Consider the following 7,500-nt stretch of genomic DNA (forward strand, 5'->3'; position numbering starts at 1 on the left):
GTTCTTGTATTATCGTCATTGTTGTCATCGTTGCTGCTGTTCCTGCTACTACTACTGCTACTGCTACTGCTGCTGCTACTACTGCTACTGCTACTGCTGCTACTACTGCTACTACTGCTACTACTGCTACTGCTACTACTATTACTACTACTACTACTACTACTACTACTACTACCACTACCACTACTACTGTTACTGTTGCTACTACTACTACTACTACTACTACTACTACTACTACTACTACTACTACTACTACTACTACTACTACTACTACTTTACTTCTACTACCATCACCACTACTACTACTGGTACTATTACGTATGTACAATCATAATTCTAGCTTAACCTTTAAGACACAAAGATGATAGATAACGCGGCTATAGTTTTAATCCAGTTTGTTTTGTCATGTAAAAGAAAAAAAAAGGGTTTGGTAGAGGCAATTACAGTTGTTATAGTGGACATTTTTTATTCATTGCATTTATTTATTTATTTTTCCTTATATTTCTTGTCCTTAACCAACTTTCCATTTGCTAGAAAAATCAGGAACACACACAAACTAACAACCCAAATAACACACACACACACACACACACACACACACACACACACACACACACACACACACACACACACTTTCAAATTAACAAACAAGAGAATAAATACACAAAATAAATAAATGTATAAATAGTATCAACAGGAGCACTGAAAAAAAGAAAAAAAAAAAACATACAGACAAATACACACAAAGGAACACACACTGCCATTCATTGTGTGCGCAGGATAGAACGAAATCCTTCAACTTTTGTGGCGATAGAGGGAAGCACCTGAAATGTACGAGGGGAATGGGAGGCGGGGGAGACGGTTATGTGTGTGTGCTTGGAGAGGGGGAGAGGTAAAGTGGGTGGTTCAAGGCAGAGGCAGTGTGTGTGTGTGTGTGTGTGTGTGTGTGTGTGTGTGTGTGTGTGTGTGGGAATATAGGGCAAGGTGTATGGGGTAGAGGAAAGGTTTCTTGTGTGTATAGGGTAGGTGTGTGTGTGTGTGTGTGTGTGTGTGTGTGTGTGTGTGTGTGTGTGTGTAGGAGCTGGGCATGGTGTAGGGAACAGAACAACATGTGGATAATTGTTCTCCTTTTTTTTTTTTTTTTAATTAAGAAGGCTGGTTTGATATAAAAAAGAGGGAGAAGCCACATTTTCTTCATTACTCTCTTGTGTATTAGTATTTTTTCTTCCCATTACTGTCTTGCCACTTTTTTTTTGTTTTCTCAGACTCATTACTGTCTTCCCACACTCTTTTTGTCTTCCACACTCATTTTCTCACACTCATCACTTTTTTCCCACACTCATCACTTTTTTCCCACACATCACTTTTTTCCCACACTCATCACTTTTTTCCCCACACTCATCACTTTTTCTCACACTCATCACTTTTTTCTCACGCTCATAACTTTTTTCTCACACATCACTTTTTTTTTCCCACACATCACTTTTTTCCCACACTCATCACTTTTTTCCCACACTCATCACTTTTTTCCCACACTCATCACTTTTTTCCCCACACTCATCACTTTTTTCTCACACTCATCACTTTTTTCCCCACACTCATCACTTTTTTCCACACATCACTTTTTTCCCACACTCATCACTTTTTTCCCACACTCATCACTTTTTTCCACACATCACTTTTTTTTCACACTCATCACTTTTTTCCCAAACTCATCACTTTTTTCCCCACACTCATCACTTTTTCCCCACACTCATCACTTTTCCCACACCCATCACTGTCTTCCCATGAGGTGGCAATGAAAACAGTAACAACATTCAGCTTATTCAGAATTTCCTAAGTTTGTGAGGTAGGATGAGATTAAGGATTCTGGCAACGAATAATTTGGAGGAGGAGGAGGAGGAGGAGGAGGAGGAGGAGGAGGAGGAGGAGGAGGAGGAGGAGGAGGAGGAGGAGGGAAAGAGGAAGGGGGGCAGAATTACAAAGGGGAGCGGGGTTAAGCTGGCAGAACTCCAAGTATAGTACAGCCGGTTCCCTTCAGCCAGCCAGAGAGAGAGAGAGAGAGAGAGAGAGAGAGAGAGAGAGAGAGAGAGAGAGAGATAATACACTTGTAAACTTTGAAATATCTTGTTTTTTTGTGACTGATTTTGTTTGTAGCTTTTGTGGAGAAGAAATAAAGTGTATGCAAGTCTCTCTCTCTCTCTCTCTCTCTCTCTCTCTCATAAAAGTCTCGAAGATATTAACGTAATTCCTGGGAAGACCTATTAATTAAACCGCGTCATGATAAAAGGAAGGAAGAGGAGGAGAAGGAGGAGGAGGAGGAGGAGGAAGAAGAGGAGGAAGAGGAAGAAAAGATGAAGGAGGAAGAGGATGGAGTAGAAAAAAAAAATAGGGAATAATGGTAAGAAAAAATACAAATAATTAAACTGGAACAAAAAAATACGTTATCTTTTCTCATTTTGTCCTTATTACACTCGACTCAGGTGTGGAAGGCAGGTGTGGAAAGCAGGTGTGGAAAGCAGGTGTGGAAAGCAGGTGTGGAAGGCAGGTGTGGAAGGCAGGTGTGGGAGGCAGGTGTGAAGAGCAGGTATGGACAGCAGGTGTAGAAAGTAGGTATAGAAAGCAAGTGTGGAAGGCAGATGTGGAAAGCAGGTGTGGAAAGCAGGTGTGGGAGGCAGATGTGGAAGGCAGATGTGGAAGGCAAATGTGGAAGGCAGGTGTGAAAGGCAGGTGTGAAGGCAGGTGTGAAGGCAGGTGTGAAAAGCAGGTGTAGAAGGCAGGTGTGGAAGTAAGAATTCTGTAGCATATTAAGGAACAGGTGTGCAGTTGTGATGGGAAAAATATAAGACGTATGTGTAGGAGAAGATGTAGGATGAAATGAACTATGTATGACAGGTGTGGATGTGAAGGATAGGTATAGGTTGCAGGTGTGGGACTGTGGGATTCTTTGGTATAGGATTCTGAAGTGTAAAACAGGTATGTAGGATGAGACAGTGTGTAGGATTCTCAAATGTAGGAGCAGATATGGAAGTGTAGGAGACTGGCAGATAGGACAGGTGTGTGTATGTGTAGGACAGGTATGCTACGCCTGAACACACACACACACACACACACACACACACACACACACACACACACACACACACACACACACACACACACACACACTGTTACCTGTGCTATGCTAATTGGCCACAGGTGTTCAAGTCACGTGCGTCTGTACCTCTTGCCTTGATCTCAGTTACATGGCTCAAATTTCTGTTAACTGTGCTTTTGATTATTCGTTTGTCTGTTTATCTCAGTGTGTCTGTCTGTCTGTCTGTCTGTCTGTCTCTGTATCTGTCTGTTATGTTTTAGCCTATCTAATTCTGCCTCTGTTGTTTCCTTTCTATATCTGCCTTAGATCATCTGTCTATTATGCTTAGCTTGCCCTTCTCTCTCTCTCTCTCTCTCTCTCTCTCTCTCTCTCTCTCTCTCTCTCTCTCTCTCTCTCTCTCTCTCTCTCTCTCTCTCTCTCTCTCTCTCTCTCTCTCTCTCTCTCTCTCTCTCTCTCTCTCTCTCTCTCTCTCTCTCTCTGTGTCTACCTCTTGATCTATTTCAGAGTCTGTTCCCATGTGTCTGTGTTACGCTTCATTAGGCGCACCCAGGTAGCTTGCCTTACCTGTATGCCTGCTGCGTGGGAAACAGGACGGCGGAATTAATATTACACAGTAGACGAGAGAACTGAATGTGTGGAAAATAAATGGAGGGGAAAAGAATGTACATAGTGGATATCGTCAGTGTCTGGAAATTACGAGAGAGAGAGAGAGAGAGAGAGAGAGAGAGAGAGAGAGAGAGAGAGAGAGAGAGAGAGAGAGAGCATATTAATGAATGTAACGAGAGACAGGAAGAGTCGAAGGTTTGATAAAATATCAAAAATGAAAAACCAGAAATATAAAGAAAATAAAAGTGAACGTCGTGATAAGCTGGAAATAAATGTATTAGAGAGAGAGAGAGAGAGAGAGAGAGAGAGAGAGAGAGAGAGAGAGAGAGAGAGAGAGAGAGAGAGAGAGAGAGAGAAGCGGATATGAATGAAAGAAAAAACTGGGACAAAAATATATGTAAAAAAAAAAAAATGGAGGAATAGCATGAAATCGAAATAAGAAATAAAGAAAAAAGAAAAAAAACGAGAGAAAATAAAAAAATAGAACAATAAAACCAAAAAAAAAAAAAAAAAGAAACGAAAGAGAACAAATCGAGGAGAATTAAAAAAAAGAGCAGTAAAAAGAGAAATTGGAACAGAAAGAGAAAAAGAAAGTAAAATTACGGAAATGCGATAAAATGGAGATAGATGAAAAACGGAAGAAAAGGAAAAAAAAATAATGAGGAAAGTTATGAATGAAAAAAATGGGAGAAGAATGAAAGAACGAACATTAAAAGACAGAAATTAGAAGAAATGACGAAGAAAAAGATAAATCACACGAGGCAGTAAAAAGTGACGGGGGAGATGAATGAAAAAGTAAAAAAAACGAGAATAAGAAGAAAAAAATGAACATCAAAAACGAGGAAATAGGAAAAAAAAAAAAAACGAGGGAAAGAAAGGTAAAGAACACGATAGATGAAATAGAAAAGAAGGGAAAAAGTGAAGGGAAATATAAATGAAGGAATGAAAACGAGAACAAGAAAACAACAGGCATTATGAAGAGGAAATAGAAAAATAATGAGGAAAATAAATGAAAGGAAAAAAAAAGTGAACGGATATGAATGAAGAAAAAAATCGAGAATAAGAAATAAACAAACATTAGAAAAGATAAAGTAGAAAAAAAACAGGAAAAAGAAAAAAAAAGTGACGCGATGAAATGAAAAATGAAAGGAAAAAAGGGAAAAAGTGAAGGGGGATATAAATGAAGGGGAAAAAACGAGATTAAAAAAAAAGAGGAATTAGAGAAAAAGACGAGGAGTAAAGGGAAATAACACTAACACGATGCAATGAAAATAGATGAAATGGAAAAAAAGGAAAAAAGTGAGGGGAAATATGAATGAAGGGGAAAAAAACGAGATTAAGAAAAAAAAAACGAACATTAGAAAGAGGAATTAGGTAAAAAAAAGTGACGTGATGAAATTAATATAGATGAAATGAAAAAAGGGAAAAAGTGAGGGGAAATAAGAATGAAGGGGAAAAAAAAACGAGATTAAGAAAAAAAAAACGAACATTAAAAAGAGGAATTAGGTAAAAAAAAAATGACGCGATGAAATGTATATAGATGAAATGGAAAAAAGGGAAAAAAGTGAGGGGAAAATATGAATGAAGGGGAAAAAAAACGAGATTAAGAAAAAAAAGGAACATTAAAAAGAGGAATTAGATAAAAAAAAAAGTGACGTGATGAAATGTAGATGAAATGGAAAAAAAAGGGAAAAAAATGAGGGGAAATATGAATGAAGGGGAAAAACACGAGATTAAGAAAAAAAAACGAACATTAAAAAGAGGAATTAGGTAAAAAAAAAAGTGACGTGATGAAATGTAGATGAAATGGAAAAAAAAGGGAAAAAAAGTGAGTGGAAATAAGAATGAAAGAATAAAAACGAGAAAAGAAAAAAAAGGAACATGAAAAAAGAGGAATTAGATAAAAAAACCAGGAAAGAGGTAAATTACTCTAGCACGCGATGCAATGAAAATAGATGAAATGTAAAAAAGGGGAAAAAAGTGAGGGGAGATATGAATGAAGGGGAAAAAAAAGGTTGGAATTAATGGGGCTAGTGTGTCAGGCAGTTGTTCCTCATTACTCTTGGTCATCCATTAATCCTGCCTTCCTACATGAGAGAGAGAGAGAGAGAGAGAGAGAGAGAGAGAGAGGGAGAGGAAAAGGGAAACAGGGACCCAGTACAATAACAAACTAATATACTAAGATAATATTCTCCCATTTCCCATCGACTAAAACCTCATAAATATTCATCCCATCTTCCTCTTTCCCTTCCCCTTCCTTTATTCTTCCCCTCACTTGTCCTCCCTCCCTTCATACAAGTTAAGTGAAGGGTGTGGTTTTTAGGCAAGGCAGTGGTGGTGGTGGTGGTGGTGGTGGTGGTAGTGGTGGTGGTTAAAGAAATATTGATGGTTTTAGGATGGGTGAAGGAAATGACACACACACACACACACACACACACACACACACACACACACACACACACACACACACACACACACACACACACACACACACACACACACACACACACACACGAAGGTAAGATAAAATTCAAGCAAAATTTCCTACTAACCTCCTCCTTCTTCTTTGCAGGAAAAACAAACAACAATGCACAAAAAAAAAGATAAAAAAGAAAATGGGAAAGTAAGAAAGACATGGGGCCTAATCATCCATGAGTAATGAACGTGTGTGTGTATGTCTGTGTCTGAATGTCTGAGTGTCTGCCATTAATTCCAGAGATGATCCTGCGTCCATTCCAAGCCAAGCACAGTTGCTGATAAAGGAGGAGAATCTGCCTTTTTATTATTTTTTTTTTTTACTGTTTCCTGTCTCTTCATCTTCCCTGACTCTCCTTGCTCTTGTTGTTTGTCTCTGTCTCTGTCTCTGGTTCTCTCTGTCTGTCTGTCTGCTTGTCTGTGTGTCTTCTCTGTTTGTCTAGTTCAGTCTGTATGTTGTTGTGTCTGGGTTTGTCTGTCTGTGGTTTTTTGTGTCTGTTTGTCTCTGTTTCAGTCTGTTTTGTCTGTCTCTACTTCTCTGTCTGTCTGTCTGTCTGTCTGTCTGTCTGTTTATCTAGATTAGTCTGTTTATCTGTTGTTTGTTTTCTCTCTGTCTGTCTGTCTGTCTGCTTATCTAGTTCAGTCTTTTCTCAGTATGTCTGTTTTCTCTCTCTCTCTCTCTCTCTCTCTCTCTCTCTCTCTCTCTCTCTCTCTCTCTCTCTCTCTCTCTCTCTCTCTCTCTCCTTACCAATCATGAAAAAATGTTATAAAATTAAAGTATTTTTTCATTACAATCACCAGCATTAAATGAAAAAAGTAATGATATATTAATTTCGCTGATGAATTTCACACACACACACACACACACACACACACACACACACACACACACACACACACACACACACACACACACACACACACACACACACACACAAGATTAATTTCCCAAAGTATGAATATTATTAGTATTTTTTTCTATTTTCTATTCCATGATCTGATGAAAAAAAGGGCGAAGGAAATTAGAACGTTCCTTATCAGTCTCGTTGTAATAAATCAGTGAAATATAAAACGAATCAAATAAATGAATAGACAATGAAAAAAAAAGAGAAGAAAAATATGCAGGAAGTGAAAAATTGAATAACTGAACGATTGATTGAATAGAATGAAACGGAAAGAGATTGGGAAAGTTTGAAAGGATGAAAGGAGGAGAAGGTTACTGGCAGATTGGAGGAGTGGGGATGGAAGAGGAGGAGTAATGGAATGAAAGGGAATGAAAGAGAATGGAAGGAGAGAACACACTGAAAGAAAAAGAGAGAAAG

The 7,500-nt window shown here is 38.5% G+C and overlaps 1 protein-coding gene across 1 annotated transcript in view; it reads right to left on the reverse strand.

Moving 5' to 3' along the window:
* LOC123508300 overlaps positions 1-7,500 on the reverse strand; it is a 43,454-nt gene that overhangs the window by 27,086 nt on the left and 8,868 nt on the right. The window lies entirely within an intron of this gene.

Source organism: Portunus trituberculatus, chromosome 24, assembly GCF_017591435.1.
Source record: "Portunus trituberculatus isolate SZX2019 chromosome 24, ASM1759143v1, whole genome shotgun sequence".
NCBI lineage: Eukaryota > Metazoa > Arthropoda > Malacostraca > Decapoda > Portunidae > Portunus > Portunus trituberculatus.